The sequence below is a fragment of the Lissotriton helveticus genome, chromosome 10 (genome assembly GCF_964261635.1).
Source record: "Lissotriton helveticus chromosome 10, aLisHel1.1, whole genome shotgun sequence".
Classification (NCBI taxonomy): Eukaryota; Metazoa; Chordata; class Amphibia; order Caudata; family Salamandridae; genus Lissotriton; species Lissotriton helveticus.
The window spans coordinates 709,088,314-709,112,368 of record NC_136071.1 but is presented as its reverse complement, the minus strand read 5'-3'; the positions used below and the strand labels follow the sequence as shown (position 1 = coordinate 709,112,368).

The 24,055-nt window shown below is 47.4% G+C and overlaps 1 protein-coding gene across 4 annotated transcripts in view; it reads right to left on the bottom strand.

The window, feature by feature from the left end:
* Positions 1–24,055, bottom strand: part of RBM33 (RNA binding motif protein 33) — a 667,388-nt gene that overhangs the window by 247,996 nt on the left and 395,337 nt on the right. The gene's annotated exons all lie outside the window — the stretch shown is intronic.

Sequence of the window (24,055 nt, the reverse complement as noted above, 5' to 3'; positions counted from 1 at the left end):
ACACAAATCCAATGGCAGCGACAGGCCTCGCGCTGTCGGCAGATGTTACGTTATCATGAGCTACTGCTATGTGACATTGGTCTTGAGGTCACTGCTTGTAGGCAAAATGATAGTAACAAGGCATAATCGCCAAAAAATTGATGTAATTTAGGATCTTCTTTCCAAAACAAAACCCCAAAATGTCTACTGAAAATTCAGGCAGCGCAGTTGCTCCCAGATATGTTTGCTGTTGTGAGGGTTGAAGATGGGATTTTAGTGCATGGACTGTAAATCCCAATTGATGGAAAAGGTTTATGGTATCTTGATGTGTTGTAGACACTTTCTCTGTGTGTTGGCTTTGATGAGCCAATCGTCCAAATATGGGAAGGCATGAATTTGTTGTCTTCTGAGTTGAGCTGCTACTACTGCTAAACATTTTGTGAATAGTGGTAGGTACCCTGAATGGAAGTACTTTGAATTGATAGTGCTTTCCCGCTATCACAAATCTGAGATATTTGCGATGTGCTGGGTGGATAGGAATATGGAAGTATGCGTCTTTTAAGTCCAGGGTGGACATAAAGTCACCTTGTTGTATAAGTGGAAGCACTTGTTGAAGGGTGACCATATGGAAGTGCTCTGACAGTATGTATAGATTTAACAGTCTGAGATCTAAGATTGGTAGTAGAGACCCGTCCTTTTTGGGGATTAGAAAGTAAAGTGAGTATCCTCCTGACCTTTGACCTTAATGGAATTGGATCTATAGCCCCTTTTGTTAGAAGAGCGTGTACTTCTTGTTTGAGAAGCTGTTAGTTTTGTAGCAAGAGTTTGTGAATGTGAGGTGGAATATTGGGAGGATGGCTAGTAAGCTTCAGGTAATAACCTAGTTGGAAACTATTACAAACCCATCTGTTATTGATTGCTAAATGGGAAGAAACTATTGTAATCTTCCTCCAACAGGTTACAAATGGTCAGGGGGAAGTGGTAGCAAGTCACTGTTTGTTAAAGAAATGGGAGGTACATGTTGGTGTACCTCTACTTCTGCCTTTAAAATGTTTTCCTCTATATCCACCCTTCTAGAATCCACTAGAGGGGAATGATAGTGTCTGTGTATTGTATGAAGATAAAGCGGCACCTGGGGTGTTAGTATTAGTTTTGGAGCCTCCTCTGCAAAAGGAGAGACTAAAGGAACCTCTGTTAGAAGAAGATTGATGTGCTCCCATGGACTTTGCTACTTCTGTATCCTTTTTAGTTTTCGCCTCGCCGAAAGCTGCGCAGCAGACTTTCGCGCAAGGCGAAAACTTTTGTTTACTGGTATGGACAAAAGTCACGCCTCTCTGTTCCATTGGCTAGCTCCATAAATGGAGGCTAGCCATTGGAAGAGAGAGGCGTCCGTCATTCTGCGAGGCGACTCGTGGGCGTTCCTGAGATTTTTTCTCATCCAGCCCCGTTTAGGACGTCAGTGCGGCGGTGGGCGGGGTTTATTTTTTGGGTCGTCCATGTTTCTTTTGGTCATTCTGCGGCCGACCGCTGCCGGAGGAAGTCCAGGTCCAGGTGAGCACCCCCCTCCCGCTGTCCGTGCCTTTCCCGCCCCACTCCCGCTGTCCGTGCCTTTCCCGCCCCCCTCCCGCTGTCCGTGCCTTTCCCGCCCCCTCCCGCTGTCCGTGCCTTTCCTGCCCTCCCTCCCGCTGTCCGTGCCTTTCCTTGTTGTTATTCTACTCACCAGCGGTTCGTTCCTATTAGAAAGGCATGCAAGTGTGAAAGGCGAGGGGAAACTTAATAGTCCAACAAATACCATGCAGGCCGTGTGCCGGTGCTTAATGCTTGTCTTACTGGGAGCTGCCCTCCCAAAGCAGCTCCCTTCCAAAGCAGCTCCCTCGCAGTTCCATCACAGCACCTTCACAATCGCGCACCAAACCGCCACTGCAAATAGGGGTCTGGCTCGGGCTCGGGCGGACACCCCCCTGGGACCACTAGACACTGGGGCACCCGCAACCCAGCCTCAACCCAGCCTCACCACCTCGGCATTGGCGTTTGGCATTAGTCTCTCTGTTCTCAGTGTTCGGCAGCTCACTCGCGGTTCGTGGAAAACCAGGCGCGGATTCAAAGCAGCGGCGAGACAGACCTGACCCTACGAATGGTATTTGTATACTAGCAGAGGAGAAGCACAGTTCCTCTGAGTGTGAGTTGACCTGACTTTCGTAAGTGTTCTACCAACCTGTTCCTCGCGTTGATCCTCAACCGGAAAGCACCAGTTGAAGAGTATTTTATTTAAAAAGATTGTTCCTTAGCATAGGGCAGAGCCTGGCTCCAGGATGCTCTTCTACTCTCACAGCCAGCGAGGCGGGCAGTTTCAGGGAATGGGGACGGGAGGGAGCACGCTGGGAACATTGATTGTGCTGGGTCATCAGCAGACGTCCATAAGCACTCAAGAGTCTCACATGTACAGGCACATGTGAGCATTTAGGCATGCAGAGATTGACACACATTCATACACAATTAATTAATTAATTAATTGCGGGTTTATATAGCGCTAGGAATCGACTCCCGGAGGAGTATCTCCACGCTTCGACCGCTGGGGAACCCGTCCTGGCTCACCCTGAGAGATGGTCCCTGATGGGTATCTCTAAGGTGCGACCAAGCATCCCCGGCGGTCTGGGGGGGCCGTTGTGAAGATGAGGCAAGCTGATGCCCAGAGTTGCCGAGTGTGGTTTCTGACTAGAGTAGGCACCGAGGCGAGAATTATTGAGTCCGCTGACCCTGGTCCACGACCCTGCCGCGTCGGGAATCGAACCCTGGTCCCGGGCCGTTCTCTGCTTACGGGTCTGCCGCCTCTAACCAGTGAGCCACACTTCTCCACAATGCTCATTCCAGTGAGGCACATACACAGACAGATACAAACACAGGCATTGCACGTGCAGGCACATCTACAATCACAGACTACAAGCAAACAGGCATAAATGGGCGCACAGGTTCGTGGAGAATGCAAATGTATTTGTGGATACATGCATGACTAGATGAAAGTATGTGGTGGTGCATTGATGGATACTTGGATAGTGTGGGTGTATACATGGACGGATGAGTGGCTGGGTGAACGGATGGCTATGGGTAACTTAATTGACAGATCTGGAATGCGTAGATGGATGGATATCCCAACCATTCATCCATCGATTTACTAATGTATTAACTTATTTACCCATATACCTTTTACATCTCTATTCATTCACCCCGTTATCCTTACTAACTCATTCAAGCATGGATCCACTTGCCTGTTTATCTGTGCACTCAATAACTTACCCTGTAATATACAGTCCCTTCTGGATTCATGCACACCCTCGTTCATCAGTGTGTTGACTCACTCACCCACCAACACAGACTCGTTTAAAACAGCCGTCAGGGGTCTCGTGCTCGCCCTCGAACTCGTCATTACAAATATTATAATGTAAACCGGCGAAGCCGAGATCTCACAGCAGCGCTTTATTTTCTCATGCACATGGGCATTCGGACTCATATCAGATGCGAATATTCCAGTGCATGTGTATTAAACAATCAATGGCTTTCTTCGTTTCATGCCTTACAGATAACGACACAGCCCAATTAGCAGTATTGTCATTTTATCCTTTGTTTTTAGGGGTTTTCCCAGTTTTCCCCGCGGGCTTTTCTGGGACGAAGATAAGTAACAGCATTTAAGCGCAACTCCGTGAAGTGTGACTTTTGATTAAAGGTAGCAGTAATTTTAAAGTATAAAGAATGCGAATTTCCAGTGTTTGAAACCCGTCAAAGACCCTTCCCAGAATACCTTGGGCGCTGAGTGGCGCGTGATGGAGCACGCCAGGTAGGCTGACAGAATTGTTAATAAGCATTGGCAATGCCTGTATGCAGATCTTCCTAAATTTTGCTGCCTTGGGGTGGCAAATTGTGCGTCAAAAACCAAATCTGGCGGTCTCAACCCCCAAAAGGTGCGTTTTTTTTGTGTCAGGCCGAAAATGTGCGTGTCATAAAAATACTGCTCGTTCTTTGGTATATCTATCCTGGACAGTCTGCAGTGCCAGGTCACAATCTGTGACCCGACCGACTGTCGAGCAGAGTGCAGATTTAAATGTGAAAACTCTGCTTTTTCTGCCCTCTGACAACCCCAGTGTTAAAGGTGCACAGGGCAGCGGGGGATGGCTCGGGTGGGCGGGGGTCAATTGGGAGAACACAGGAGACCTGTAGAGGGGAGTTGGTGTGAGACGGAAGAGTGTCCTTGGGAATGGAGCTGGTGAGGAGGGGGAATTCAGTCACAGGAGTTGCCGGAGAGAGGAGCACAGGGGGTGGTGGTGAGTGAAGGACAGTTAAGGGGCAGAAAGGGTCAAATTGTGGGCTTTCGAGTCATAATTTAACTAGTTGAAGAATCACCAGCAAAATGTTTTTTAGGCATTTCTGAGGGGGCACTCAAGAAAATAAATAAACGGAAAGTACTGCCTGCTGCCAAGGGCGCCCCTTCCTAGAATATTGGGTGGGTCTTCTTATTTTCCCTACACTCCTAGTTGTTTCCCTTGGTTAATTATTTTTCCTTCTTTCTTCTCCACCAGCTCCATTTCTTCCTTCCCCGTTCGATATTTTCCTGTTTTCTCCGATCTTTTCCTCCCCTTCTTACCTTTTATTTTATTTCTGTCTCTCCCTCACTCTCTCTCCTCTTTTTCCAATTGCAATAGTTTTTTTCTTTCCCCGTCACCATCACCGTACTCAGTTCCTTTGCCTGCCCTGACCCCAACCTTTTAGCTTGAACATGGCATTCCTGAGAAATTATATTTACGAGCTACTGCCTGCAGACTAAGGGTGGCCCTAAAACTAGAGTTTTAGCCTAACCCAGCCTTGGCCACCGGGCCCGGACGACCGCCCCCACCCACCGCCCTCGTAGCTGCCTAAGTGGTGGTTCTCGATGCCACCTTCCATACTAGCTTATACCCCTTGCTAATGTTTTTCCACAGAAGGCGTGTTAGGGGTTCAGATCCCCCGGCACAGAAGCACTTCTGGCTATCACGTCCTTGAGTTGCTGATGCGAAAGGGTGGGATCCCTTGCAATCCATCGCTTCCACATTGTATAGTGTGTGTACTGGAATCTGACCACACACTGTCACATTTTTCGCTGTACCAGGACTTGTAGTGATTTTAATGCACACAGCTCATCGGAATCACAGTATGTATGTTATAGTTTGCTGCTTCCCTAAATCCCCAATTACTGTTACCTGGTAAGCGTCATAGTTCCCATTATACCTTCTTCCAATAACCTAAATATTCCTCTAAAACACGATATCGCATCTGGCTTTACTTAAAACAATTCCACTCAAACTTCCTCATAAACACAACGCAGCATTTATTTCGGTTTAGAAGCTGAGGCGCATCATTTGAACAGGTGTAAGCAGTTCCTTAATTAATGTTCTGCTATACATCCATGTTTTCATACATTGCCTTGTTAATTGCTAAAAAATCTCCCAAACTTTACTTCCCTATAAAGTATCTCTCCACAAGCCCCCCCCCCACACCAGGTTATTCGCTTTTTTCCTCTAACATTTTTATTTTTATGTTTATTTTGCTGCGCAATACACTTAGTTGTGTTGTAAAAAAGATATATTTCAGTCTTTTTAAACAGAAAATTACATTTACAAAACTGTGCCTCCCCAAAAATGTCCCTCTACAACTAGCAGGAGACCTCCTGCCCAGCACTATATGTAACAAGCTGCACACAGTCTTCCACTTACTAGTAATTTTATTGTATTGTTTGTGCTATACATTGCTTTCATGACAAAAACACAGTATTTGTGGGTGGGTGTGTGTGGCTCTGGGTGGGTGTGTGTGGCTCTGGGTGTGTGTGTGTGGCTCTGGGTGTGTGTGTGTGTGTGTGTGGCTCTGGGTGTGTGTGTGTGTGTGGCTCTGGGTGTGTGTGTGTGTGGCTCTGGGTGTGTGTGTGTGTGGCTCTGGGTGTGTGTGTGTGTGGCTCTGGGTGTGTGTGTGTGTGTGTGGCTCTGGGGGGGGTGTGTGTGGCTCTGGGCAGTGTGTGTGGCTCTGGGCGGGGTGTGTGGCTCTGGGTGTGTGTGTGGCTCTGGGTGTGTGTGTGGCTCTGTGTGTGTGTGTGTGTGGTTCTGGGTGTGTGTGTGTGTGGCTCTGGGTGTGTGGCTCTGGGTGTGTGTGTGTGGCTCTGTGTGTGTGTGTGTGTGTGGCTCTGGGTGTGTGTGTGTGTGTGTGGCTCTGGGTGTGTGTGTGTGTGTGTGGCTCTGGGTGTGTGTGTGGCTCTGGGTGTGTGTGTGTGTGTGTGTGCGTGTATGTGTGTGTGTATGTGTGGCTCTGGGTGTGTGTGTGTGGCTCTGGGTGTGTGTGTGTGTGGTAGTAATTGCTGTCTGCTGAGCTCGTCCGTAGGGTACAATAGGTCTCACATTTGCGAGAGATTAAGCTAATGGCAATGTAAATGACAATGCCATTTATTTATCTGTTTTCAAAACTAATACATAAACACAAATTTTGTCATTTACAATGCCAATAGCTCTAACTTTTCCAAAGGCGAAACCATTGCATTGTAAATGCTTGTTCATTTTTTCTAGGGACTGATCTAAATGAGGGCCAAAAAGGTGTCTCTTATCAAAGGGCACATTAAGAATGGTTTGCTGCACGTCAGGTTTGAAACCAGAAATTCTGCGCCATGCACGACTCCTCAGCATAACGCTGGTGTTGATACCTAAAGCTGCAGAATCTGTGGCCTCTAATGTACGCCTGAGTGAGAAAATAGAAATAAGTTTCCCTTCTTGTACTATTTCCTGCCCCCTCTTTCTGTGTTCTTCTGGGAGATATTGTAATAATTCTTCCATTTCATTTCAGTGAGCTCTATCATATCTGGACAAGAGACCTTGTGTTTTAGCTATACACCAATGGTTGGCTGACTGAGCAGCTACTCTTTTCCCTGATGCACCTATGAGTTTGGATTCTTTTTCTGGAGGTGGAGCCTCCCCTGGTGTTTGTGAATTTGCCCTTTTATGGGCATGGGACACCACTAAAGAATCCAAAGGCAACTGACCCCTAATAAAAACTGGGTCAGAGGGAGGTGGTTTATATTTTTTGGCCACTCTAGGGGTTAGTATACGCGCTCTAACTGGGTCTTTAAAAATATCATTAGTGTGCCTTAACATACCTTTAACCATAGGCAAGATTTGTGTGGTTTTATGTGTGCTTCCTAAGGTTTCTAATAGGAAATCTTCTTCCAGTGCTTCCTTATGTAAAGGCCCTCCATGGTAATTAGCTGCCCTAGCAATTAATTCAGGATATGCAGTATTATCAGGAGGGGAAGGTTTTGCTGGATATAGATCAGAGTCTGTATCATGCGGTGAATCTATATTATAGTCATCCCATGAATCTGGTGGTGGCTGATTATAATTGTCATCATCCTCCTTTATATCAGGATTTGTGTTAGGAGAACGGGATGGTCTAATGTGTAAAGCATCTGTATATGGTATAATGGTTCTTGGTGAAGAATGTGGCGGGGTCTGGGGAATATGAATAGGGCTAGTAGCTATGTCCTTTTTCTTTTTGAGAGGGATTCTCTATTTAGTATCTGCCTTTATTTTTAAAGGCATCACTGGTTTAGCTGTTGTGTCCAGTATCAGGATTTATGTGAATCTTCTTGTGATTATGTAGATAAGTGGCTCTATATATACTGGACCAAGGTAAGGTACAGTGTGTATAGAGTCTCAAGAGGTTTGGCAGAGGCTAAAGTTAGATATAACCTTGCTCTCTAAAGTGGTAGCTTGGTCTAGCAGTAAGGCAGTATCAGAAGACAGTGTAAAGCATCTCACACACTCAAGAACTGAACTCTAGGCCAATGGTTTTGTATCAAAATATATAGTTGTTTTATTTTAGAACCAACAAGGTATCAAAATATACTTTCTCAGGTTGAGTTACTTTAGTTAAATACTTTTCAAATAGGCAATATAGACTTTTTTAATGCAATAGTTACAGTTTGTTGCAATAGGCAACACAATTTCAAACACAATGCAACATTGAGCTCAATGGGAATTTCTGGATAAATGCAATTAGTTACTTTGTAGATTACTTTTCTAACCACAGGACTGAATCCTAGATTCAGTTCCGGGACATGAGCTGTAAGCAGTTAAGTGAAAGCGTTTTGGTTACAGTAGTGATTTTTAAGGAATATTATTGTATTTTAAAAGTTGACACTTGAAATTACCAAGGTTATCCTATGGAAGGAAATTCAATTTGCAGGTAAAGTAGGTTCATAATACTTTTGTAATCCAGTATTGGACCCCTAGATTCAGCACTGGGGCCTCTATCTAAAACAGTTATGTAATTACGTTTTGGTAGTTGGCACGATTTTTTAAGAATATTTGTAGTTTGCAAAAATCGACACTTAGAAGAAATTTCACAGAAAAACAGTCAATGGTTTCCTATGGAAGAAAATTCAGGTTACTGTTAAGTCCGGTTAAAATTACTTTTCAGGGTTTGTGCTGGGCTAAAAGGTGTTTACAAAAAAACGGAGTTTGGTCCTGGGACAGGGGGTCAACTGGACCTAATATAATGAAACCAAAAAACAATGTTGTCCCCCGGAAATAATTTTCTCTTACAACTTTGAGATTACAAACAAGGGAAAAAAACCTATTGTTTGTATGGGTTATTTTATTCAAACCCTTTTAGGGTTTGAATAAAATAACCCATACAAACAATAGGTTTTTTTCCCTTGTTTGTAATCTCAAAGTTGTGAGAGAAAATTATTTCCGGGGGACAACATTGTTTTTTGGTTTCATTGGGCTAAAAGGTGTAGCACTGAGGTCTCTCCTGATAACAGGTGAGTAAATCGGAATTCGTTATTCGGCTGATTTTAGGTGAATATTTTAAGGTTCCAAAACTCCACACTTAAGAAGAATTTCCTAGTGAAACCAGTCAATGTTAAGAAAAGAAAAGTGAGTTATCGGCTTTTAGGCAAGTACTCAACAGGCAGAGTTACGGTTCTGGGCATAGACTCAGGGGTCTCCCAAGGTCAGGTAGGTACAGTTGGTACACCCTCAGCGGCACAGGGGCAGCCGGGTGCAGAGGCAGTTAGGACCAATGTTATCCAATGAGAGGCAGGGTGCCTTCGGTTGGTGGCTGCTGGCTAGCAGGCCACGCGGCTGTGAGAGCTGGGCTCCTGGTCACTTGCTCAGGGCAAATGGGGAAATAGGATAGGACACAGGTTGCAATGCCAGGGGCACTCGGCGGCTGGGTGCAGGGTGCTTTTGAGCAGTTGGGCGCTCAATGTTATTCAATGGAGATCTTGAAAAAGGAACAAAGGCTGCAGGCTCGAGGACGGTGGACCTTCTGGAGCGACCAACACTTCGAGGAGTAAGTTGGGATCTTGGAGGGAAGGAACGCACCACAGAGTTGGGCACAGAATGGCGGGGGCGCCAGGTGCAGGGGTGTCTCTGGACGTCGAGAAATCTTACCCTCTGCTGGTCGCGGAGGAGGGGTCCCTGGTTCTGAGTCTGCAGGCATCGTCTGGGTCGTGGAGGAGGGTCCTTGGGCATTGGATTCCAGGTCAGAACCGCCAGGGGGAAGTCCTCAGGGTCTTTGTCCACTTGGGCACAGGCCGAACTCGGCGGTGCAGGGTGGGCTGGACTTGCGGTTCCTGGCTGGCACCAGGGGTATTGCAGTTTGAGCAGAGCCACTGCTCGTGGGAGTCCCGGTCTCTAAGAGGGTCAAGGCAGGCAGGTCCTCTGGGGTTCTTGATTTCGCTGTCCGCAGGAGATGCCGGTATTTAGCAGGAGCAGGTTCAAGGATCAACAGGCCTGTAGGGCTGGGGCCAAGTCAGTGGGTGCTGTCCTCTTGTTAGCAGCTGCACGGCAGGTCTCCTTCTTGGCCTTCTTTCTTGGTTCGAAATCGGGATCTGAGGAAGGAAGGTTTATGGTGCCCCTAAATACTGCATTTAGGGCGTTACAGGTAGGGGAAGCGCAGGGACCAATAGGTCCCTGTCCTGGGGTAAGTACACCCCCCTATCCTGCTGCTCTCCTGTGGGAGGGGGGCAGGGGCCTATCTCTGATTGGGCAGGGCTCCCCATCCTCAAGATGGCCGGTGCCCGGAGTTGTGCTTCAACTTGCCTCTCCCACATGAGGGGTGGAGTTGGCACAGGCTGGCACACCCCCTTTCTTCATGTAAGGTTTCCCGCCAGAGTGGGGGTCAGAACTGGAGGGGGCCAGTTGCGGAGTACAGCAAGTGGTCTGGAGAAGCTCACAAAGGCGGTATGCCTTTGAAGTTTCCCCCTGCCCATCCTGGTGGAGACATTCTGGCGGAGAAGGCCTACCACCTCGCCCAGGATGTGCATTGTAGCAGGCCCAGGAGAGCAGGGGCTCTCCACCCAGGGGTCCAGCAACATGTCTGCTGTGTGGCAGCCTAGGCAGCCTCTCAGACCAAGACGTGGATTGTAGGTTAGGTTTCAGGGGGCATCTCTAAGATGCCCTCTGTTGTGCATTTTACATTAAATCCCACACTGGCATCAGTGCTGAGAAGTTTGATATCAAACTTGTCAGTCTTCAGTGTAGCCATTATGGTGCTGTGGAGTTCGTACTGACAACCTCCCAGCACCATATACTGTTAATGGCATCACTGCAATTACAGTGCCCAGGAATGGCCCTGGGTACTGTAGGGGCACAGGGCTCATGCACCTGTGCCCACACCACTGGCATAGGGCACCCAGCAAGAGGGGTAAACTGATGTATGCCAGGGCAGTGGGTTTGTGGGCATGGCACACAGGGATGAGTGCCATGTCGACTCTTTGTTTAGGTCTGCACCAGGACACTCAGTCTGCCAAGGCAGGGTGTGAGTGTCAGGGTGCAGGGCCCCTAAGGGTGGCACAATAAGTGCTGCAGCCCTTAGGGGTCTTTTCTGGTCACAATGTCCTGGGTACCATTTACCAGGGGCTGACAGGTGGCCAGAGATGCCAATTGGATTTCAGCTTCAATACAGTTTTAGGGAAGGAACACAGGCCCTGGGCACCTGATTGGCAGGAGCCCAGGGCACACTCAGTCAAAGCACATCAGCAATTCAGCAAAAAGTGGGGGCATACCATGCAAGAAAGATGGCACTTTCTCACAGATTAGGATCCAGTTTTTCCCTCATTTTCTCCAAAATCAGCTCCGGTGACTGTAAGGGAGCTACTTTTTGTTTCGGCGGCAAAAATATTTTAAGTGCAGAGCTGGATTTTTGCTTTTTCGATCTGAGATGTTTTGGAATTGGAGGGGTATCATCTCAGCTCAGGCCCGAGCCAGATGGTTTGACTTGCTGTTTCGGTGCCGAGCCAGAAGGCCGGGCATCTGAATCAGAGTCTCGGTGCCGACCATGGCCTGTTGGCAGTGGTGGCCCAATTGCCTTTTGTTTTGTTGGAGTGGGTTTGGTGGGCAAAGGGGCTTTGGTACTCACGGAACCCTATCTAGCTGGAACGTCTTGGGACTCGAGTTCGATCTCCAACTCAGAATCGGAGTCCTGGTAGAAGAAGGCCTCTACTTCCTCCACTGCCATTTCTTCGTGCTCCTGCTCCATGTCCTCAACGAAGATAACAGGGTGTGTCCTCGATACTTTGTCACTGCATGTCTCTCCATCAAGCCCAACGGTCCTGCAGAGTCTTTTTGGAACGGAACAACCGACACGTGTTGCAGTCTTCTTTATGCTAGGGGAGAGACAGAGGTTACAGACCTTATGCTGGTCAGTACGTGGATATTTGGAGTGGCAACAAGGACAGGACTGAAATGGCATCTGTTCCATCGGCGGAAGGCTGGATGCTGGTTCTTGAAGTAGAAGTCAAGGAAAGAGTTAGGGCAAAATACAGTGGTTAGAGTTTTTTAGATAATATCGATAAGGTTTTCTTAGATTTCAAAATGAAAATGTGGAGACGCGATCTAAAACATTACAGTCAAGGGTAGAGTGAATTGCACACCAAAGGGATCCCGATTTACGGTTTCTAATTAGAGCACCGCAATACACGTCTGAACCAGATGGCAGAAAGAAGCGGCACAATTTTAACCTGCTTCCATGTTTTGGGAACACCAGCCGACGAGAGGGAGGTATCGAAAAGATGGTTCATAAGAGGATTGATGACCTCGGCTCCCTGGGATAGGAGGTTAGCAGGGCACGGATCAGATGGTGAGCCTGATTTAAGGCTCCCTAAAGGTAACCAAGGCTCCTCCAGAGAGACTTGAGGAAACTTCTCTAGAGAAGTGGTCTTGTCATAGGTGTGAATGTCTTGCTGAATAGTTCCGGGATTTTCCCCTCCCCTGCTGCGTATTGTCACTGCCCCACTAATGGCAGAGACTCATTACTCCCCCCAGGGGTGGTGGAGATTGGCTTGAATTGTTGAAATTTTCTCTTGAAAGAAGTGAGCCAATCGTTCACACCATTCCATGGTTGGTAGTTGTTGGCCTTTACAGGCTTCTGGGGATGTAAAAGGTACCATGTTTACCAAGGTCACTGTGACCAGGGAAGGCCTCTAAGGACTGCAGCACATATTGTGCCACCCTTAAAGGCCTTGAAAAAAAGCAAACAAACAAACAAACAAACACACAAACACACAAACACACAAACAAACAAACACACAAACACACAAACAAACAAACAAACAAACAAAAACCCCCACACCCACACACACACACACACACACACACACCCCCACCCACCCCCACCCACCCACACCCACACCCACACCCACACCCACACCCACACCCACCCCCACACCCCCACACCCACACCCCCACACTGCAGGCTGTGTGTTTTGATGCAGAAAAGTGAAGAGTCAACATGGCTACCTACAATCCACTGCCATGGAATAAGTAAGCCACCCGTCTAGTTGAATGCACTATCCCACCTGTGAGGGTTCAGATGCATGAGACCCATTTCTCTACTTCCAGCTCTCTCAAAGTTTCTCGAAAAACACGTCAACCAGCAGTTTTCCTTATATCTTGACACCAACAACCTGCTACACACTAGCCATTTCGGGTTCCGCCTCAATTCCATCACTGAGACAGTATTGGTAGAGATGGTCGATTTCATCAGTCTTAGCCTCGATGCAGGGCGCTGCTGGTTATGTTGGATCGGTCTGCAGCATTCAACACGATCCCTCATCACACCCTACTGGCACATCTAAAGTCCGTTGGAATTAGAGGACAGGCCTGGAATTGGTTAGCAGGACAATAGGTTTGGTGTCCTGCCTTCTCAGCTGAACCCCGAAAGCTGAAGGTTGGCATGCCACAGGGCTCTGCCCTGAGACCTACACTGTTTACTGTGCATCTCTCCTGTGGCAGGCCTGGAAGAATCACTGGGGTCCAAGGGTGTGTCATATGCTGATTACACTCAATAACTGTTTTCTTGGAATAACAATGAAGCATTCCCAGGTGAGAAAATTAGAAACGGTCTTACCAAAGTTTTCCAATGGCTCTCCTCCAATCAATTGAAATGTAATGCCTGGAAGACTGAGCCCCTTTTCTTTGGAATAGGAGCAGAGGAAACATGGCATACCTTTTGGCAGAAGGATGTCCCTCCACCATTTACCCACACCATGTCAGTCAAAAATGTAGGTATCAATTTTGATGGAGAGCTCTTGTTTTGTTCACAGGTCAATGCATTGGTGGGAAACCTGTTTTGCTTTACTACGTATGCTGAGAAAGTTCCTTTATCTCCTGTCTCCGACCGCAAGACAACGGGTGGTCCAGGCTCTGATTACATCAAGATTGGACTATGGCAATTTATTGTATCTGGGCCTGCCTGACTACCTGATCAATAAGCTGAAGTTGGTTCAGAACGCAGCCGCTCCAACAATATTCTGTCTGCCTCTGAATACTTGTGTATCTCAACTTCTTAGTGAGCTGCAATGGCTTCCGATCAGGAAGAGGATCACTTTTAAGATCCTACTCCTCATCCATAAAGCTTTACATGGGACACACCCTGGTTACTTACGAGCAAGAAATGGATTCTACACTCCCCCTAGAAATGTACGTTCAGCAAACATTTCTAGCCAAAATTCCGCAGCTCAATAAGGCAAGGACCAGGGGAAGATCCTTTTCCTTCTTAGGCCCCTCTCTATTAATATTATTATTAGTTTTATAAGGGGCACAGCTACCCTGAAGTTTCTCGGCGCCATCAGACACAAGGCGAAAGAAAGAGAGACAACTACTGGTTAAATAACCAAGTTTTTAGGCCTTTGCGAAATTTATTATCGCTAGTTTCATGCCGGAGTGGCGTGGGGAGCGAATTCCATAGTGAAGGGGCCAGGTAAGAGAAAGACCGGCCACCCATAAAAGACCGTTTGATCCTGGGGACAAAAATTTTTGCCTGAGAGGAGGATCGAAGAAGGCACGTTGGGAGATAGGGATGGGCTAAGGCACTTAAATACTGAGGCGCTGTGCCCAATTTGATCTTTTGTATGTAGCATAGAGCCTTGAATTTGATACGATTCTCCGTCTTAAGCCAATGGAGGTCACAAACAGAGCCTGAGATGGAGGTCTTTCTGGGCACCTGGCAGAGAAGTGTGGCCGCGGAATTCTGTACTACAAGCAGTTTTCGAACCACCTCCTTGTTGGCTCCTAAGTACAGGACGTTGCCATAGTCCAGCCTGGACGTAATCGAGGCCTGGATCACTGTTCTTTTTGGGGGACTAGGCTACATCCAGAGTATTTTTCTGAGCCATTTTAGGATGGTGACGCAGGTTAAGGCGACATTGACAGCTTGCTGCCTCATAGATAACTGGTCATCTATGACTATGCCTAGATTGCAAACTGATTGCACCAGTTGAGGCAGATCACCCATTTGAGGAGGCCAGTGACAAGGGCCCCAGAGATCTTTGTTTTTCCCAAGAATTAGAACTTCAGTTTTTCCACTGTTTAATTTTAACCGATTGGCGTGCATCCAGCTGGCTATTTTTTGCAGCCCTACATGGAGAGATGACACCATAGATGCCTCATTGGTGGACAGAGAGAAGATTAGCTGGGTGTCGTCAGCATACAAGAAGATAGACAGCCCAGCCTCTTCAGCTATTGTGGCTAGGGGGCTAACATAGATATTAAATAATAATGGGCTGACAATCGAACCCTGCGGTACTCCGGTGTGGAACTTAGAGCTTGTAGACGGAGAGAAGACCTGATAAGTCCGGCCGGTAAAAAAGTCCATAAGCCATTTGAGTGCTGAACAGACAATGCCCAAGGATTGTAAAACTTTTAGTAGGGCAGTGTGTGACACAGTGTCTAAAGCGGCACTCAAATCAAGCAGTATGCGTGCCACAGTTTCACCCATGTGAAAACGTTGGCGCAGAGTTTCAGTAACTCCCAAGAGCGTGGTTTCTGTAGAGAACCCAACTCTAAAACCAGATTGTGATGCATGTAAGATTTTTTGGGAGTCAACAAACTGCGTTAGTTGTTGGTTGATATGTGTTTCTCAAACTTTTGAAAAGACTGGAAGTAACTAAATCGGGCAGAAATTGGAGAGTTCAGCCGGATCAGCATTGGGTTTTTTTTTTCAAAAGGGGAGAACCATGGTATGTTTCCATGCAGATGGTAAGGTTGCTTCCTTCAGTGACGTATTGAGTAACTCCATGAGTTTGAGTGACGATGGTTCCAATGTTTACAGAATGGAGATGGGAAGATGGTCTTTTGGCGAGTCAGATTTGAGGCTATTTAAGATGCGGCTGAAGGAAGGGATGTCCAGAGGCAGACAGTTTTTTAGCGTATAGTTGGCACAGTGCTATAGGTCCCCAGTGGAATATCGCAGCCTGACGTGGAGGGAGTGCTCTTCATTTGCTGTTCTGTATTAGTTGTCACTGCATTCAGTTCTGAGTACATTTTCTCTACTTTGTCAACAAAGAACTTTTCTAGGTCTTCGCATTGAGCATCATTGAGCACGGGTGGCGCCGGTTGGCAGGTTGCTCCTGAGAGATCCTTTACTAATTTGAACAAGACTTTGGGGATATTATGTGCCGACATAATGGTGTTAAAATATTCAGCTCAACAAGGGAATGGTAGTACCTTTTAGCTAGTTTGTAAATACGTCTGGATTCCGGCGCATAGTCCTTCCTCCAACATCTTTCCAGTGCTTTGCATTTGTTTTTTTCTACTTTTAACCTTTCCAAGAACCAAGGTGCAGGGGGGCAATGATTATTCATTTTTTTGATGGTAATAGGAGTTGGAAGGCATGCATCAATGGATGCCATGATCCAAGTATGGATGGTGTCCGAATAAGCTGTCTTTACAGAAGAGATGGCAGGAATGTTATTCGAGAGATGTTGATTGAAAGAATCTAAGTCAAGATTCTTCCAGTTTCTGGACTGCAGTCTGTTAGTTGAGATGAATGTGTTATCACACCGCAGTTCTAGCCTCACCTTAAAACCGACCAAAAAATTATCTGACAAGAGTATAGGGAGGACTGTCTGGCATGAGATATTAGGTAGATTGGAAAAGATGGGGTCTAACAAGTATCCTGCTCTATGGGTGGGGCATGAATTGCAGAGTAGAACATTCATAGCTGCCAGATCGGCTATCAAGGCAGTGGTAATAGTGCATGTAGGGTCATTAAAATGAATATTTAAATCTCCCAGGATAGTAAAATTGGCAGCATCCAACAGCAAAGGGGCGATGAGTTCCAAAAAAGTCGCTGCCCACGGCACTGCTGGCCCCGACGGACGGTAAAACAAGATCCCAGAAAGAGGGAGTTGAGGTGTGAGAAAGAGTTTAAAAGAACTGGCCTGACAGCCCTCAAAGGGTAGGTCCTCCCATTTGCAGGTAAAAGCGCTGGTTAAAAATTAACACAATGCCACCACCAATTTTATCCCCACGATCCTTTCTAATGATCATGTAGTTGGGTGGTAGGGTGGCCGCAACATCGGGACCAGAGCTCTCATGTAGCCATGTTTCCGTAAGGAAGATCACATCAGGTTGTATATTCTTAAAGAGGTCATAGATGTCCTCCTTGTGTTTGGGAAGCGATCTACAGTTTATATTAAAAAAGGTAAATTCTTTTAAAGGAGCGGCCTTACTCTTGACAGAGAAGGGCAACGGCGTGATAAAATTCGTGGAAGTAGTGGTGTTAAAAGTATGCGTCCTGCTGTGAAGGGTGGTAACAGTAAAGCCTGGGGCAAGTAGACTTCCCGGTTTGAAAGAAATGCATATCTGTTGCGGTTTAGGTCGAAGTTCATGTAGCAATTTTAGGGAGTAGGTCCTCATATCCTTTGAAAAAGGGGCAGGGGGCGTGGCCCCTGGCCCTGGTCTGGCCCGCCCAGCGTCCGTTGTGCGAAGCGTGAGGCATTGGATTTTATACTGTTCAGCAGCTGGTCTGCTGACGGCGAGTCACAGCCTCCCCTGCCTCCTACCCGGAAATAGGTGTATCCGCAACTCCCGCCACAACAAGCGGGAAATAAGAATGCGGTCAGAGGCATGCAGGTAGGAACAGTGACAAAAGAAAGTTAAAATTAAATTTAAAAGCAAAATGGAATAAACTTCCCCTGGAACTTAGACGCATCAAAGCTACCCTTCTATTCCAGAAAAAGCTAAAAATATGGGTTATCCCCAAAAACGGGCATCAATCCCTATACCTCCTCGCTAGCCTTTTATTCTGTACTAGTGCCAGGACACTCCTTGGAGCACCAGCCTGAGCTCTAGAAATGCTTCCACATTGACAAATCGTTGTGCAGGATAAGAGGGTAGATGCCTCAAAGAAAAGTGAAGAAGTTTGGGGAGATGATGGGGTTGGATGGAAAGATTGGGAAGAATCATTCGTACTCAGGGCAAACTGAACGATTGTGGGTTAGAATAAACTGGGGACTAACTAGTAGTCTAGTGTAGGAAGCCGGCTCTGTATATACTATACCAAAGTAAGGTATAGTGTGCACAGAGTCCAGTGGATCCCCAAAGGTATAGCAGATGCTAATGTAGATAATACCTTACTATCTTTTGTAGTAGTGTGATTAAGCAGCCAGGCTTATCAGGAGGGTAGAAGGATTAGCTACTTACCTGTAATCCTAGTTCTCTTCCAGGGGTATCCTCATCAAATTCATAAGCAATAGAATAATCCTGCCCATGCGCGGTACCCCGGAAACACAATCATATATGTGCCCCACATATATGTATCTCCATACATATATACACATATATATATATATATATATATACATATACACACATATATATATATATATATATATATATATATATATATATATATATGTATTTAAGCAACTGCAGCCTCATATACACCAGAGCTGAATAATGATGTAAGGACTTCCCATTATATCGTAAAAAACACATATTAGAAACAGGAACCATAGCAAAACATGTTTTGAAACTGTTTTAATGCTCAGCAGTCAGCAGAAAACTCACATAGGACTGAAAGCATATACAGCTCCCAGGCTGCATTGCAAAAACACAGACTAAAAAGACTGAAAAGCTAACTCATAGCAACGCAGAAATAAACTGGCACCGTGCCTTTAAGGCAGTCATGACCCCCAGCTTCCCATCATGCCTCAGGGGTGACAGGTCAGTAGTTCTTTGTGGTGACTAATAAGCCATGGCACAAAGAGTTGACAATACCTTAAAAATACCATAATCCTTTGCCCGCGGAGGTGGAGGGTTGCTTATGACTTTTATGAGGATACCCCTGGAAGAGAACTAGGATTACAGGTAAGTAAATAATCCTTCTCTTCCAGGGGATCCTCATCAATAGTCATAAGCACTAGAATAGAATAGCGAGCCTCACCTCATCCACCTGCGGGCAAAGGAAAATAAAGGTACATTTAACAATAAGCTCAGAAAACTAAGCCAAGATAGCCAGATAACTACCCGAACAGGTTCCTCAAGGAGGCTTGGCCTACTCGAGTATCCGCTCTGGAATCTGATTCTAGGCAATAATGCCTGGTGAAGGTGTGAACCGATCTCCAGGTCGCAGCCTTGCATATTTCTGACAATGGGACATCATGCAAGAAAGCCACTATGGCCGCTTTCCCCCTAGTGGAGTGTGCTTTAGGCGACAACAACAAGGTTCTTTTAGCCAGCTGGTAAGCCAATTTTATGCAGGACACGATCCACCTGGAAATGGATCTTTTAGAAGCTGGGAAGAATCATGGCACCATAATTTAGGAATAACTGATCCGTCTTTCTTATACCCATGGTTCCCTCTAGATAGAATTTAAGGACCCTTCTGAGGTCCAAGGAGTGTAACGACCTCTCCACAGGGGTCGTGGGGTTTGGAAAGAAGGATGGCAGGGAGATTGACTGATTAATATGAAAATCAGACACACCCTTAGGCAAAAAAGAAGGGTGAGCCCGTAAGACAACCCTGTTATCACTTCCATTGATCGGCACTTAACTTACCTACCCACCTCATTCCACCATCCTCATCCTCATTCCTACCTGTCTTCCTTACACCACTCCTTGATAAAGGGCTCCGCCCGAAATGCATCGGAGTAGTTCTCGCTGACAATTCCCATTCAAAGATGTACATGATACAACGTTTGATTGATATGAAGTAATATCAACACAGTATCCACGATGAACTTTGTTTGAATAAACCACAACATTTGGATGATAAAGCTTTTTTGAATCATTGTTTGATCCATGAGTGCCTCATCAGGGGATGTATCTGCATTTTCTATGCATACACAACTATTGACAATCCATCAAAAGCGCATTCCCCCTTGTCCCTGGACGGTGGAATCTGGACGCGAAGTTGTGGCATTTTTTGTTTTTGTCGTCTGCAAACAAATCGATTGATGGACGATCCCAACGATGAAAAAGATCTGACACTACCTCGTCGTGCAGCACCCAGTCTGGCTGATCTTTGAAGTGTCGACTGAGAGCATCCGCTTTGATGTTTTGCTCTCCTGGAAGGTGCACTGCCACCATCGAGAGGTTTCGGGCTAACAGACAGTGCCAGATCGCCTGAGACTCCAGAGAGAGAGAGCGTGATATTGAACCTCCCTGTTTGTTTAAAATATGGTGGTCGTGTTGTCCGTTTGGATCAGGACCGAGCTGGACTTGATCGCAGGAAGAAAAGCTTTTAGAGCCAGGTGGACCGCTCGCAGTTCCAGCATGTTGATGTGATAGGACTGCTCCTTCCTGGACCACCGTCCCTGCATCTGAAGGGACCCCATGTGTGCCCCCCATACGTGCAGAGAGGCATCCGTCACCAGCGACTGTACTGGAAGCAGCTGGTGAAAAGGAAGTCCCACCAACAGATTTTGAGGCCGAGTCCACTACTTGATAGAGGATTTCGCTGCTTGGGAGAGCAAGATGCGATCCTCCCAGCGACCCGTTGCTTGATCCCACTTGTCTTCGAGATCTTGCTGCAACGGTTGCATTTTTAGCCGGGCGTTGGGTATGAGAAATATGCAGGAAGCCATTGACCCCAGCAGGGATGCCACCTGTCGGCCAGTTGGGTGTTTCATCTGGAGCAGAGTCCTGCACTTCTGCTGCATCGAAGAAAGTCTCTCCTCCGAAGGAAACGCTTTTCCTGTGCTTGTATCCAGAACTGATCCCAGGTAGTGGATTGTCTGGGTGGGCTGCTGCACTGACTTCTCCCTGTTGACATGGAGGCGCCCAGGTTGTGCAACTGCTGAAGGCAAACTTGAAAATCGCACCTTACTAGTTGAGGAGATGGGCCTTTGAGAAGCCAATCGTCTAAGTAAGGGTAGACGAACAGACCTCTTCTGTGAAGTGCGGCTGCCACCACCGCCATACATTTGGTGAGGACTCGTGGGGCAGACTTGAGCCCGAAGGGCAATACTTTGTATTGGTAGTGCTTGAGACCGACCACAAACCGAAGGTACTTGCGATGTCGTGGAGCAATGGGAATGTGGAAGTACGCATCTTGGAGGTCCACCGAACACATCCAGTCTCCGACTTGGAGATGTTGACATATTTGATGCAGGGCCAACATGAAAAACTTCTCCCTGATGATGACTCTGTTCAGAAGGCGAAGATCCAGGATCGGTCTGAATTTGTGCTCCTGATCTTTATTGGGCACAAGAAAGTACTTGAAGTAGACTCCCTTTCCTCGCTGAGAGTGAGGAACTTCTTCTATAGCTGTTTTTGAAGAAGAACTTTCACCGCCTACAGGAGTAACTTTAGCCGATGAGGATGAGATTTTTTCGGATGAATGTCCTTTGGAGGCACACACAAACGTAGAGAGCACCCATTGCGTAGTATATTAAGAATCCAACTATCTTTTGTGATATTGCTCCACTCCAGATGTTGTGAAGCACTCCCCCCCCCCACTGGAGTGGGCAACAGCGCCAGAGGAAGTCACTGCTCAAGACTTTCCTCCTGTTCTGGCCGTGGTGGTGGATTGCTGTTGATTGCCACCTCGACCTCTGTTGGACTTAAGGCCCTGATATTGAGACTTGCCCTGGTTCTTGCCCTGGGACCACTGACGGATTTGAACCCTCTGTTGGGAACCCTTGCCTTTGTTGGGCTTCCAGCGACGCTTGAACTCCTTTTTTTCCGAGCCGACGGCTTTGAGTGTGTCAAGCTCAGACTTCATTCTGCTCATCTCCTCGACTGCGTGGGTGCCAAAGAGAGAGGAGCCAGAGAATGGGAGTTTAAAGATTCTCTGTTGTGCATCAGGCTTGAGGCCTGTGAGCCTCAACCAAGATGATCTTCTGGCGCAGATCCCATGAGCGCAGGTATGTGCTGATAACGTAGCGTCGTCCGCTGCCGTGCTGATCATCTGATTTGCTACCAGCGATCCTTCGGTAAGTATCTCAGCAAAGTCTTTCTAGTCTTCCTTTGGTAACTTTTCTTTGAAGCGATCCCATAACGCCCTATCGTAGCGGCCTAACAACGCAGCCGCGCTGGAAACCTTAAAGGTAGAGGCCGCCGAATTGCAGACTTTGCGTCCCCAAGAGTCCTAGGACCTGCTCTCCTTATCAGGGGGAACCGAAGAAGAGGCAGTAACAGCATGTGTCTTCCGTGCTGCAGCCACGATCACAGAGTCTGCATACAGATCCATCTTCACAAAGACGGGATCTGAAGAAGCCGGCTTATACTTCTTCTGTATTCGAGCTGGAACAGCTTTGACAGTAGCTGGAGACAGGAAAGTGTCCATCACTGGCTCAAGAATCCCTGGAACCAAGGGTAGCAATGGACGGGACGGGACGCCGCTTTTTGGTGCAGAGTCTCGAAGATCACGGTCGTTGCTACTTGAGGGACAGACATCTCTATGTTGAGTTTCTGGGCCCCTCTCTGAAGTACCTCCTGGTAGGTATTGATGTCATCTACCGGAGAGATCCTAGAAATAGGAGTGTCTGTTAAAGTAGGGGAATAATCCCTCCTCGACGAATGGGTAGAAGAAGAAGTAGATGGTGTTCTCCTACTTCTACGATGGACACTGTGCCTTCTTCCCTTCGATCTGTCAGTTCTGGGAGAACGGGATTTGTCCCGCTGTCTGCCACAGGATTCCTCCGCGCGTTCCCCGCGCCTAGGGGAACTCGCTCTGTCCACTTCTTTCACCAGTCTCTGTGGATAGGACTGGTATAGTCCTGCATCAGTCTTGTAGCACCAGAATCCTTCCAGTAGTGCAAGGGACGGAGCCAACTCGGGGACAATTGCACAGCAGGGGAGGTCTCCCTTCTAGAAGGAGACTGATGGACAGGACTGCCGGCTGTTGGAGAAGCTGGTCTTGAAGACGGCTGTCTGGAGGAGTGAGAAGACGAATGGCGTGATGCAGACTACGTCACCAATACCACCGATCCTTCTCTAGACCTCACTGAAGGAGGTCTCGATGCCTGGCGTGCACCCCTCGACATCGAACCTGAACATTCCTAGACGCCGATCTCCGGTCCGAAGGGACTGATCTCGATAGGACCTCACTTCTTGAAGCCGTCTGAAACTCTCTTCTACTCGACGTCGAATCGACGGCAAGCGACTCCGATCCGGAACAGATGGATGCCTTTGCCTCGATGCCAAACGTCTGTGTGAAGACGTTGGCGGAGGACACCTCTCTTACGCGACGGCGAGATGACGGCGGAGTAATGTCCATCCTAGACGTCGAAAGCCTCTGTGACGACGGCGGAGGGGTGTTCATCCTCAACTCCGAACGTCGTGCTGTTGACGACGGGGGCCTCGACGCCGGTAGTCGCCGGGTTGACGACGGCGGAGGCTTCTCGCTCCACGACGTCGTCTGCTGCTGGCCTAGCAACGATGGAGGGGAACCTGCTCGCGACGCCGAACGTCGCACTGACGTCGACGGAGTGCCTCTCCTCCTCGATGCCGATCGTCGCCGGGTTGACGACGGTGGAGGGCTGGTAGATCTTGACGCCGATCGTTGCCGGGTTGACGACGGCGGAGGGCTGGTACCTCTCGATGCCGATCGTCACCGGGTTGACATCGGCGGATGGTCACAGACTTCGACATCGACGACATACCTGATAGAATATGTCCTCTCGACAGCGAGCCCGCTGTCGAAAGTCGTTTTTTAGACAAATGACCCACCGGTGGTTGTTTTTTCAGCGCTGAGCCCGACGCTGATGTAGAAGGATGAGAGGCCTTGGTTCTAGATGGTGTTCTAGACCTTTTGGAAAACTTCCTCACCGGAGACCTTCCTCTTGAAGACTTCTCTGCCAGGTCATACAGGCGGATCATTTCTCGGTCTTTCAAAATTCTCCTAGACAGAGACTGGCAGTGAGAACAGGTCTTGGAGTCATGGTCCTCAGGTAGACAAAGAATACAGAATTCATGTAAGCCTGTCTTGGCCTTCTTTTTACTACAAGAAGGACAGGTGTCAAAAAGGGATGGCATTTTGTGAGATAAAAAATGCCCAAAACTGTCAGAAAAAGACAGCCTCTTATTTCAGAAGGTAGAAGATGTCAAAGTAAGGTGAAAAAATTGAGAAAAGTAAAGATTCTTTCTGACTAAAATCAGAAAGAAGTGGAGCTGTGTTTCCAGGATCCTTCCTGAAAGAGCCGGAAAGAACAACTGACCCAACCTGTCACCCCTGAGGCATGATGGGAAGCTGGGGGTCATGAATGCCTTAAAGGCACGGTGCCAGTTTATTCCAGTGTTGCAATGAGTTAGCTTTTCAGTCTTTTTAGACTGTG